The sequence below is a fragment of the Marmota monax genome, unplaced genomic scaffold (genome assembly GCF_021218885.2).
Source record: "Marmota monax isolate L192 unplaced genomic scaffold, Marmota_monax_Labrador192_F-V1.1 WCK01_AAM20220418_F8-fsc00043, whole genome shotgun sequence".
NCBI classification, from domain to species: Eukaryota; Metazoa; Chordata; class Mammalia; order Rodentia; family Sciuridae; genus Marmota; species Marmota monax.
This window is the reverse complement of record NW_026691982.1, coordinates 14,992,999-15,005,792: the sequence shown is the minus strand read 5'-3', so window position 1 is coordinate 15,005,792 and position 12,794 is coordinate 14,992,999. Positions and strand designations below refer to the sequence as shown.

At 41.5% G+C, this 12,794-nt stretch overlaps 1 protein-coding gene across 5 annotated transcripts in view; it reads right to left on the bottom strand.

Moving 5' to 3' along the window:
* Wasf3 (WASP family member 3) overlaps positions 1-12,126 on the bottom strand; it is a 172,002-nt gene extending 159,876 nt beyond the window's left edge. For 4 of the 5 annotated variants that reach the window (XM_046448164.2, XM_046448163.2, XM_046448180.2 and 1 more), the window contains exon 1: positions 12,007-12,126. The gene's annotated coding sequence lies outside the window, so the exon portion shown is untranslated. Of the gene's footprint in view, positions 1-11,162; positions 11,182-12,006 lie in introns of those variants that run through there. The other variant, XM_058580830.1, reaches the window with a different exon arrangement.
* Between the last annotated feature and the right edge of the window lie 668 nt (positions 12,127-12,794).

Sequence of the window (12,794 nt, the reverse complement as noted above, 5' to 3'; positions counted from 1 at the left end):
ATGACTTTTCTATAGTCCCGTGATACTGATTTTTTCAAATCAAAATACCTTGGCCCTGCTCTCTGGCAAGTAGTGTAAATTTCATCCTTTCCATCAGTATCTGTGCTATTATATCTTACTGAGCTGAGACACTGCTTCAGAATCACTCTCCTCATGCTCCGCAGAGCCACCACAGGCACTGACACCTGACCTAAAAGACTACCATCTCTGCTCTAGCAGAATCTTCGAGGATCTGGCTGAGTACCTATTCTCACAGTCAAATAGTTGGGGCAAATGCTTATATGCAAATAAGAATCTCAAAACTCAGGTATAGAATCAGCCTTAAGTGGCACCCTCCAAGTTCTCAATGAGGCATTGTCTCCCAATTTAGATCAGTCTCACTTTCAAGATAACCTTTGCTTCTCCACAAAGGGCAGAACATTATAATAATCTCTTTACTATGCTATTACACCAACAAGTCCCTCGAGGACAGGAATGTGTGATTCATCCAGATAGCCACAGCAACTAGCCATGCCTCACATGTACACATCCTCCTTCTACTCTTGCCCCCCTGCAATCCATCCTCTATACAACAGTCCTAGCGATGCTTTATAATCAAAATCAAATGATATCCTTTCCTTGATCAAAACCCTGCAATGGCCTTCATCTGATTCTGAGTAAAATCCAAATTGTCATCACAGTCTACCTGGCCCTACATGATCTGTCCCCTAGTACTACCTGACATTATTCAACCCTCATATTCACACTGCCCTCCCTGCTGCTACTCAAGCACCTGAAAGGTATACTCCCCCACAAGGCTCTTTCCCAAAATGTTTGGTAGCTCATTCCTTCACCTTCATTCATGTCTTTGCTTAAAGTTCATCTCAGAGAGGCCTTTACTGACCATTCTGTCAAAACTAGCAGTCTATGACATTCTCTGCCCTCACTTGCTTTAAGTTCCTTATAGTTATTACTACTATACATACTTATGCGTTGTTTATTATCTTTATGCCCCACTAGAGAATGTGAGTCCTATAAGAAAAGGCAAAAAAAAAAAAAAAAAAAAATCTGCTTCCAAATCAGCGGCCAGGAATTTTCACTGTAAAGAATCAACATAGTAAATATTTTATATTTGGTGAATTAGGTCTCCATCTCCAATACTCACCTCTCCCCTGGAGCCCTGAAACAGCCACACACAGTACATAAACAAACAGGAATGTCTGTATTTGAACAGTTTTCATACAAAAATCAAGCAAAAAGTTAGGTATGGCCCATAGGCTTTAGTTTGCTAACCTCTGCTCTAAAACAGGCCTGATACACAGCATACTGACTTCAAATTAATCAACCACTCCTCTTTGGTCTCTAAAGCTACCTTTAATTAACAACACAAAACACCAGTACTCCGAGCTCATCAGAAATAATAACATCACTCTTGCATATATCGTCCATTTGAGATCAATTATATTGCTGAATGACTGAAGGATATGCAATGTGTTCATTATTTCCACTATTGGGTATATAAACCAGGTTTGTTTAACCCTCTGCATAACCATCTTTAATTAAGTTGCATTTTTACTTCATTTAAGAACATTACATAATAAGCCTTACAAAAACCACTGCTGTAGTATGAAGATTCCTTGGAAAACTGGGAATGGAACCACCATTTAACCCAGCTATCCCTCTCCTCAGTTTATACCCAAAAGACTTAACAGCATACTGCAGGGACACAGCCACATCAATGTTTATAGCAGCACAATTCACAATAGCTAAACTGTGGAGCCAACCTACATGCCCTTAAATGGATGAATGTATATATATGCCACATTTTTTTTATCCAATGGAATTTTACTCAGCAATAAAAGAGAATAAAATCATGGCATTTGCAGGTAAATGGATGGCACTGGAGAAGATAATGCTAAGTGGAGTTAGCCAATCCCCAAAAAACAAATGTCAAATGTTTTCTCTGATAGAAGGAGGCTGACTCATAGTGGGGTAGGGAGGGGGAACATGGAAGGAATAGATGAATTCTAGATAGGGCAGAGGGGTGGGAGGGAAAGGGATGGAGCAGGGGATTAGCAAGGATGGTGGAATATGATAGATATCATCATCCAAAGTACATGTATGAAGACATGAATTGGTGTCAACATACTTTATATCCAACCAGAGATAGGAAAAATTGTGCTATATACATGTAATAAGAATTATAATGCATTTCACTGTCATTTTTTTAAAATCAATTAAAAGAAAAACCACTGCTCTATGTGCTATTAAACTATGCTACATCTCTGGATTAACATCTACAATACCAAACTACAGTGCAAAATCAGGGAATATTTAGGAAAGGAAACTGATGTGCTTTTTATGGATGGTGAAAGCTGTAGGATAAAGCTGAGGATGATTCCCTTTCACTATGTCCACTAGGATACTCAGTCAAGTTCCAAGTACTTATGACCTCTCTCCTCAGGAGGTTCACAGCTATACTACATTTCTAGCATAAAGTAGATTAAATGAGGAAATATCTTAGCACAGCCAATGGGAAAAGAGATGATGTGTGCCAACCTATAAAAACCTCCCACAAGACTCTACTCTTCCCCACCCACCAGCAAGTTCCCAGTCCTTATAGAAGGCTGAATCACAAGGTGGAAAAAGGCTGACTACAGGAGCCATACAGAGGCCCATCCCAGGAGGATCCTGATGTATACCTCACAGAAGTGAGCAACTAAGGTTTCTTCTGCCAAGTCACTGTAATCTTGCAGTTGCAGAAACAGTCCTCGAATCTAGACTATGGCATGAAGACTTGAATCTTGTTAGAGCTAGAGGTCTGTTTTTATTCCTGGTTTTCATATACTTTGTTTGCTTTTTTGCTCTACTATGGATGGAACCCAGGGCCACATGCTTGCCTCACATACTTCTGAATCTCACTATTTATATTTAGCCTTTTTATTATCATGAGTACTTCCTAGAAGCAAAATCTGGTCTTCACTTAATCAAAGACAAGAGAGCCAAGCCTTCACTGATTATGGTCAATAAAATCATAATCATCTCAGACAATAAACATCTAGATAAATACGTATATATTACATTTAAACAAAACTTTATTTGTAACTCTCACTTATCATACACTGACCTAAGTTATAACACTTTCCAAAACAGGGAAAGAATGCTGAGTAAATATCAAAATGCAGGACAATATATTTTGTCAAAATTAAGTTTGACAATCATTAGAAACCATACAGACTAAGAAATAAAACCACAAACTTTTAAACTCCAGTCTGAAGAGAAAGTAACCATAATTGTAGCTTCCTGTAACACAGCTTTCCTAAACCCTTCAGTACCTAATCCCTATACAATTGTTTCAGACGATGTCCTAAAGGTCCTGAAGTTCTGTGGTTTCCACATTTTTATTTTTGGCTGGGGCAGGGGGTGTACAGAGGGAACTGGACATGTCAACTAATTAGGCTTATGTAACGCAATGGGCAAACAGCAGAAAAGCTATGAAAATTTTAATTACAGCTCAGGTATGAACATCATTATCATTGATAAATCTTGCAACCACTATAAATTGCACTGCCAACTTTTGAAAAGGAGTAACATTTTAATAATCTTCCTCTTTGGAATATCTCAAAGAACAATTCAATTTTATTGAAGCTTTGTGAAACAACATTGTTTGCACTGTGTAATTAAAATCTGAGGACAGGTAACTAGGGAACTAGGGGATTTCTGTGTATTTCTGATTTTTAAATCAAAAACCAAAGTACTTAAATCTAAAAGATGTACAAAAATGGAGACAAATTCTATGGAAAACTAAGAATGGAGATATGTTATTAAATTCTACTGGAGTTGTTTATAACATTCAATGCATTTGTCCATTTATACTGAAAATGGATGTGAATTCTATATTGAAAAATTACAATTTTCTCTCCAAAAGTAAGCTCTTGCTTTTGAAGAGATAGGAAATATGGCTCTTCCCCCTCATTCTAAGCTATTTAACAGCCTATCTTGAAGGATACAAACATAAAGCATAAGTTGCTATCTCTTTACCCCCTTTCTGCTGAGTATCATCATCCCTCAATGTGGACTAGAGTTAATGTCATGCATCAAAGAATCAACTTAAATCCATGAGCTTCTCCATAAACATGAACTCTAAACTCAGGATAGAATGTGGCCCAGCAATGAATTACAAGGCCAGTTCAGAGTTAAACCCTGTCTAGGTATTATTCTAACACAGGATTATATAACAGGGAAAAAGAAAAAAAAAACACCTTGTCATGTGTATATTTTTGATGGGGCTAAAAGATAACTGTGATTATTAGTAGGGAAAAAAGACAAGATTTTGTAAATTAAACAGTCATGATAATGTCCTGATTATTATATAATTGTAAGTCAAAACAGATGATATTTTCAATCAATAAAAAAATTGTTGGGTGTCTACTGTGGACAAAGAACATCATTTCATCCACTTAACTGGTAATACATGGCCACCTGGATTCTAGTTCACAGTCAATGGCATCCATGCTTTCATACTGCAACATAATTTCACTGAGCTGTCTGTGTACACAAAATGGATTACCGCCCTCAATGAAGACTCTGTGAGACGAACCAAAATGGAACTGCTGCAGCAAGGCAATAAAATCTTCAGCATGAACTAGAGCAACTTTTAAAAAATCCAACAGGGTTTCAACTGCTAGAAAACTGAGATAGTCAAGATCCAAATATAGCAAAGGTTGTGGAAAGACCCCCATGGAAAGGCACTGAGTATTATCACTGTGAACCAAGGTGAAGACCTAAATAAAGGTCTTTCTTTACATGATCACAATGTAGAAGAGGTTATCAGACAAACAGGAAAAAAAACAAACAACACAAAGCACTGATAAGTAGGAGGCATCCTGCTATCTGGTTCCTGCCCCCAGGAGGCTAAACTAATTAGCAAGACCACCTGTCCTGTTTTTTGGTTCATCAGAATACAGGTCCAGCATCCCTCATCAACATGAGGCCACAAGTAGAAAATTCTCCATCATGAAACTTAGCTGATAAAATACGGCCATATGGATTCTAAATTTGCACACAAATTTATTTAAAATATTGTATGAAGTTACTTACCTTAAGGCTATGTGCATAAGGTATATATAAAACAAATGAATTGTGTGTGTAAACTTGGGTCTTATCCCCAAGAGAACTCTTTATGTGTATATATTTCAAAATCCAAAACACTTCTGGTCCCAAGCATTTTGGATAAGGGATAGTCAACCTGTCAAGCTTTCTGAGAGCAGAAGCTTGATTGTTTAAACATTCTTATTACCAGAAACTAGAACAGTGTCTGAGACATAGTAGGCATTCAAACATTTATGGACTGACTGCTATAGTTTACTTCTGGAATGTCCCCAAGATTCATGCATGAAGCCAGGTGCAGTGGTGCACGCCTGTAATCCCAGTGGCTTGGGAAGCTGAGGCAGGGAGAATCACAAGTTCAAAGCCAGTCCAGCAACTTAGCGAGGTCCTAAGTAACTCAGTGAGACCCTCTAAATAAAATACAAAAAAAAAAAAAGGGCTAGCAATGTGGCTCTGTGGTTAAGCGCACCTGGGTTCAATCCTGGGTAGCCCCCTCCCCCGCCCCCCCAAAAATCCATGCATTAAAGGCTTCGTCTCCAGAATACGGCTACTGGAAAACAGTGGAACCTTCTAGGCAATAAGGCATAATAGAAGGTTTTAGGTCATTAAGGATATGCCTTCAAAGGGTCCTTAATCTCTTTTTATTTCTCCCCTTTGCATCCCAGCCATGAGGTGACCAGTTTTGCTCCACCATGTGTTCCTGCCGTGATGTGTTGTCTTGCCAGAGACACAAAAGCAATGGGCCCAATTGATCATGGACTAAAACCTCAAACATTGTCAGCCCAAATAAACTTTTTCTCGTTATAAATTAATTACCTGAGATACTTGTCACAGCAATGGAAAGAAAAATGACTAACAAACTAAATGAAAACATTCACAATAGCCAAGGTGAGGAACCAAACTAGGTATACATCAACAGATGAATGAACAATGAAAACCTGGTACATGAACAGCCATAAAGAAGAATGTTAATGATGTCATCTGCTGGTAAATGGATGGAAACGGAGAACATCACATTAAGTAAAATAAAGCAGACAAAGAAATCTGTCAAGGAGCTAATGTTTCCTCTCATATGTGAAAGCAAGATGGAAAAAGTAGGGTTGGGGAGATCTTATGAAAACAGAAGGGAGACAGAGAAAAGAGAAGGAGGGAAGAGAGGGCATGATGAAATATTGGAGAACAAAATCTACCAAATTATGCTATGTCCAAGTGCAAATATACCACAATAAATCCTGCTTTTATATATAATTACAAAGAACTAATTTTAAAAAAAATAATAAGGGAAATTAGTAGAGTTAGGAGATAAGGGAAAGAAAGGAGGGAATGTGGAGGTATTGGGGAATAAAACTGATTAACTTATGTGCATGTACATAAAAGGCACAATCAATCCCTCTATTATGTATAATTATAATGCACCAATTAAAAAATAAAGATTTTTTAAAAAAACTAAAATAAATAAAGTAAAATAAAAGATGAAATCAAGAATATATAACACAAGAGATCTTTTGATCAATTTCAAGACCACCATTCCAGGAGGCTGGCGGGTACCCTAAAACAGGCACCAGGAGAAATTCCCAAAAGCACTAAGTTGAGAAATTATCCCAAATACTTAGATCAAAGCCAAGGCCTAGAAGTTCAACCCAAAGGAGGAGAAAACATTTTGGGATGTTTGGTATGTCTAAATTTTCAAAGAGAGAGAGACAGACAGACACACCAAAGAAAGAAAACGCTAACCTCCAAAGGTCCATGGAAAGAGAAGGAAGAGTAAGGCTAGCTTCAAAAAGGAAAACTGAAACATGAGTATGGAAAATATGCTCATCTAGAAGCAGCTACCAACACAGGAGGACTGGTCCTGACACAAAACAAATAAAGCCAGCATTGAAAAGGTGTTGATGCTGATGTCAAAGAGTATTCTTCAGAAAAACAGAATAGCAAGAAGCAACTGGAGCCCACAAGGACAATATGACCTAAAGGAGCATGCACATCCAGGGAAAGGCCAGGCCAGGCCAGAGGAACCCCGAGAAGGACCAAACAGTTCTAAGACAACAGTTCTTCTTTCTGGAGAAAGAAATAAAAAACTGTTCTTAAAATGTTTTTTAATAAAGACACTGCTTTTTTAAAAAAAATAATAATAACCCTGCGCCAGATGCCCTCTCTAGTAAATGCCCTTCTTCTTCATCATCAAGTTTTAGAATAAACTGCCTGCCCTGACAGACTTCCTTCCTTTAACCTCCTTCTCTCAAATCATAGCAACAAGCTCCTCAAGACCTCTCACCAAGATCACTAATTATATCTCAGGGCTAAATCCAATGGAAACCTTTAAATTGCTGTCTAGAGGAATCTCTTTCCAACACCTTTTACTTCTTGGTTCCTTACTACTGACATTCAAACATGCTCAACGCCTTTCATGTAAAAACAAAAAAGTAGGCTCCCCCTTTACCCACCCTTCTGGTAACCACCATTAACTACCACCACCAAATTTCTTGAGCAAAGCTGTCTCCACACCCTGACTGACTCCCACTTACTACTGACCTGAACCCACTCACTATTAAACCAAACTAGTCCTCTGGCTACAGTTCCCATTACCAAGTTGCCCTTGGCATTGCGATATTAGCAAGGACCTCCTGGCTGCCAACCACTCCCTCCTGGATGAGGTTCCCTAGAGTATCTCCTCCTCCTCAGTGTGCCTGTCTTTCAAACACAAGAGTTCCTCAAACAACATTCTGTCCCATTCCTTTTTTTTTTTTTTACTGTATACATACTCCTTGAATAACCTATCTACTTGAACAGCTTCTCATAATTATAGGCAAAGGCGGGTTCTGAAGCTTTCTCTGTGCACTGCATCCTGAGTGTCTTGGAGTCAAAAGAAATGCCCATTGAATCACAAAAGCATTAACAACTTAAATATTTATGTCCTAACAATTTAGTGACCATTTGGAAAAAGTACACTTAAACTGAGAGAACAAATGAGTTTTTATTTCATTCTTAAGTAATGGTAAGTATTTATTAATGATAAATACTGTTGAGCACTGCACAATTTCTCAAATCTTTTTTAATATTTATTTATTTTTAGTTGTAGTTGGACACAATACCTTTATTTTATTTACTTTTTTTAATGTGGTGCTGAGGATCTAACCCAGGGCTTCACACATGCCAGGCTAGCACTCAACTGCTGAGCCACAATCCCAGCCCCAATTTCTCAAATTTTGGAGTCAGGTTGGACACTCCCTCCTTCATTTCCTGTTCCCTGCTGATTTTTACATAGTTCAGCAAAAACCGCAAACCACTCTTTACAGAAATAAGGCCATTAAAAGGAATGGAGTATGATCTAGTTGAGAAACTTAACTTCAGATGGTAGTTTTCCCAGAATTGGATGGATCTGCATTTTATCACTGCATTTTCCTCAACAATTTAAAATATATCTCTGTCCCCTGTGAGCTCAATTCAGCACGTCAGTCAGTCTGGGAACTATGGTGCTAACAATTCTCAATTCTGTACTAAGATCTGCAGATATCTAGATTCTGCATAATTCTCTTGCACAAAGATCTGCAAATATCTAGACTCCCTAATGTAGCTAACTCACCACTCTATATACCACAGGCCTGCCACTTAATTACCTTCTCTCCTCAAATACTGCTGTCCCCATCTGAGTACCCAAATACCCAGTGACAACCAGGCACTGCCCTAAAAGCCTTCCTCTCCCAGCTCCCTTGCTGCCCCCCAACACACACACTCAAACAAGCACCAAGTCCCAACCACCCTACCCTCTCAAATCCCTCCTTCTAGCCTTCCTCCTTCTAATTCATTGCCCAAAGGGCAAATCTAACCTTGTCCTTTTTTGGCTCAGAATTCCTCAACCATCCTCTACTGCCCATAGATGAGTCCCAACTCTATATAACAGGAATCATCTCCATGGTATGGTTCTAGTTTTTCTCCTGTCTCACTTCTTGCCACTTTTCGGCCCTTGAACCACCACACTAAATCTGTGCTGTTTTCAGTTGCTCCAAGGTGCCACCTCCCTGACACTTTTTCCTCAATCCAGACTTTCACCAATTCCTTTTCATATACTTCCTCTGGGAAGAAGACAAGGAAGACAAGGTCTCTCTGAACATTTCCTAAGCTCAGATCTGTGGTTCTCCACACACTTCTCGTAGCTGGCCCATTTCAGAGCCAGCACTGCTACCAATGGTTAGAGGGTCTGAGAGCTGGAACAGCAAGCCCATCAGGGACCAACAGAGATGTTTGCCCTATTTATCACTGTAACCCTGGCACACATGACAAACTATTAAGGTGTACCAAAGGATTAAAACAAGTGAATGGATGAATTAGGTCATTCACATGAGGCTCACCAGTCCCTCACTCATTATGGACTGTATCATGGTACATATCACACTGTACAATAACTGAGGTAGGTTATGAATATCTTGAATACTCTAATCTCTTATTTCTAGAACCTCAGTGATTAAAATAGTGCCTGGTATTTAGTTAGGCATTCACTACATGGCCTTTTTAATATAAAAAGTTATTGAAAACTATCTGGGAGGATACCTCATAGTACGATTGCGGCTGAAAAAAGATATAGGATTAGGGTGACAATAAGAAGGGGAAAGAAAACTGATGTGTTCACCCCACTTCTCTCTTTATCAATGTTAAGTTTATTTTACAATGTGCATTATTTATGTATTACTGTGTAAAATATGTTTGAATTTCCAGATTAAATTCAGTCATAGGTAAAGGACCAGTCCTGAAAAATGTACAGACTAAGCAGAATGTGTTTCCAAACACCCAAACAAAGCAAAAAAAAAAATAAAAAAGTTGAAGTACAAAGAAAAAGGACTGAGAAGAGAGGATGAGCAATTTAAGGTTTATATAGCAATACTGAGCCACTCCCGGGGTAAAAACATAACCTATGAGTGTTCTTCAAATAAAAGTCCCTGAAATATAAAGAAAACCCTAAATTCTGGCCCAGGAGTACAAACAATTCTTTTAGTCGTATAAATATGGATCCCAAGAGCCAAAAGATTACTTGCCACATGCAAGTTTCTATGGAAAATGTGTACAGAGACACACTGATGATGAACACAATGTTGGCAAAATTATTTTTATTTTCTATTTTCAGAATTTTTGCAATTAGTGTAGCACATCAACAATTAGGTCAGACATTTTAAGCAAACAGATAAAACAATGCTATCAAGCAACTTCACATAATCAACTGGAAACTTAAGAGTAATTTTTATATAGAGATAGTTCTAGAACAAACTTCTTCTCACTGTTTAAGTGAACACAAAATACTGGTTCAGGCGGTAAATATATTAAAAAAAAAAAAGTCAGCCAAACTTTCCAACCTAGTGAGCTTTAAACATTTGAAAAAATAGAACTTTCAAAAATATTAATTCCAATGATCCTTTAAAAGTAAAGAAAAATGAATACTATAAGGAAGCCATTAGAACCCTGGGAGAAGGAAAAGCACTGAAAAGTGCCTTTGGGAAAGGTCAAACCAGCTTTGTCCTGTTTAACCTCTCAAGTAGATAAAAGAACTAGCTATAAGAATCACAGTATTGTTCCAGTGATAGAAAAGGAAAGTTTGGTAAAGGATATACAAAAAGAAACAGCTGGAATTCAATAGAATTTACCCTAGAAGTGACAGAAAAATAAGTCAATTCTAATAGTTTGAACTCAGTTTTTGATGGAGTCGCAGGCCTTTGAACAGTTTTAGATAAACCTAACTTTTAAAATCAAAATATATCAAATGCCTAGCCTCTCCCTGACAGTCAAAAATATCACGTTCTATTCTGCATTTAATTTTAAGAGCACCGACGCAAAAACAAGCCTTTCTAATTTTCAGTTTTTGAAAACTCAGATTCATTGCTGGAAGTAAACCACCAAATTAAAAATTAACCCTCAAATAAGAAAGGATTCCTATTCCACCCAATAGCGACCAAGAAAATGACATGCTCCCATTCATCCCTAAACCTTGGCATAGTTTCTTAATAATTAAGAACTCTGCTCATCATTAGGGAACTATTCCTTGCAAAGGCCAAACGAAGAGGAAATCGCCATTGTCCCCTAAGTACCAAAGACGAGAGGGAACCCTTGTGCATTCCTTGAAGCTCGCCCAGGCAGCGCGAGGGTCAGACGCCATGGCCCTTTCCCAGAGCAGGGGCAGCCCCGGGGATGATCCATCCAAGTCGAGCGGTTCCAGGTCGCTGAGTCCTCTCCTCTAGTCCTGCAGCGCGCCACTGGCTAGCTGCCCCGACCTCTCTCCCAGCACAAGGAGAGCACGGCCTGGCCTCCGAGGCCGGGGACCTGGAGTCCCCACTGCCCGAGGGAGGAGGCCCATAGCTGCCACACACGAGGGCACCACGAGGGCGCGCCGAGGTCCGGTAGGACCCGACCCCATCGGCGGTGGGCACGCGGGGGCTGGGCCACATAGAAGCAACCACACGCGGAACCAAGAGGGATGGATGGATGAGAAGGTCCGGGACGCAAAGCGGCCCGGAACGTCGTGCGTGGGTCACGAGTAAAGGCCGGTTCGCAACCTGCGGCCAGGAATGCGGACAGCTCTCCCGCGTTCGGGTAACGCGCATGGACCATCGTCGGGGTCGGAGAAGACCTAGGGCGCGGGAGAGGAGGGCTGCCGGGCCGCTACGGCGGGAAGCCCCGGCTGACGCGGGAACCAGACAAGAGGACGCAGCTGGGCGGCCCGGCGAGGCGCGGCCCGCAGTGGGCCCCGCCGCCCGGCTGGAGCGCGCGCGGCGCTATGCAGCAACTTCACTGGACCGCGGGGCCGCTGGGGGCCCGGGGCCGCTGGGGGCCCGGCCCCGCGCCCGCCCCTCCCTAAGAGGCTGCCTGGCCCGGAGCCGAGAAGCAACGGGCAGCCCGGACCAGGGAGTCCAGCCGGCCGCAGCCCGCACTCACCGGTCCACGGTCCCACCGCCGGCGCCGGAGCTGCGCTCGGAGCTCCATCGTCCCGCCGCGCCGCGGCCGCCACGCGCCACCTCCCGCAACACACCGCACGCAGCGGCGCGAGCGACGCCGCCTCCGGCCCGGCCACGGCCGCGGCCACGCCCCCTCCCGGCGGGGGGCCCGGCTGGAGCCGGAGGGGGGCTCAGCACCGGCCCCACCAACCAGAGACCACTCACAGGGCCGCTTCATGAGGATTGGCGAGCGTCTGGGCCAATGGGGAGCCAGTAGGAGTGCGGAGCGTCAGCGCCGGCTGGCGGGGGATTGCGGAGGAGGTGGCTCTCATCCATAGCCCTCAGCTTGGGAATGAGTTTTTGGCCATATCTTCTTCCTTGTGGAAAGGTGAGGATAGTTTGGGCCGAGTTCACCGCAAGTGCCCTTATGTTTCCTCTGGTTGCCAGGTACCCAATAAAGTCCCTTGAGTTTCCACAATTCCCTAATCTTAGCTGAATTTTGAGGGCTCCTGGAAACAGGTCTATCTAGGTTGTCACACATCCTGCCCAGTTGAGGTTTCAATTAACCCTGAAAGGATTTTAGCCCTCTTGCCAGTTGGCTTTATACCCTGCCCAAATCTGTTAGCCTTCTGCCTTCAAAATCTTCCCCTCTTTCCCTCTGCAGACTCTTCTTCCTTTTATATTCGTCCCATTTCTAATTTCTGTCCGCCTTGCATGAGAAAAGCCTCAGTACCTATTAAAATATATTCCTGAAGCTACCAACCTAAGTAAGCCCTGGCCAAGGGAAAC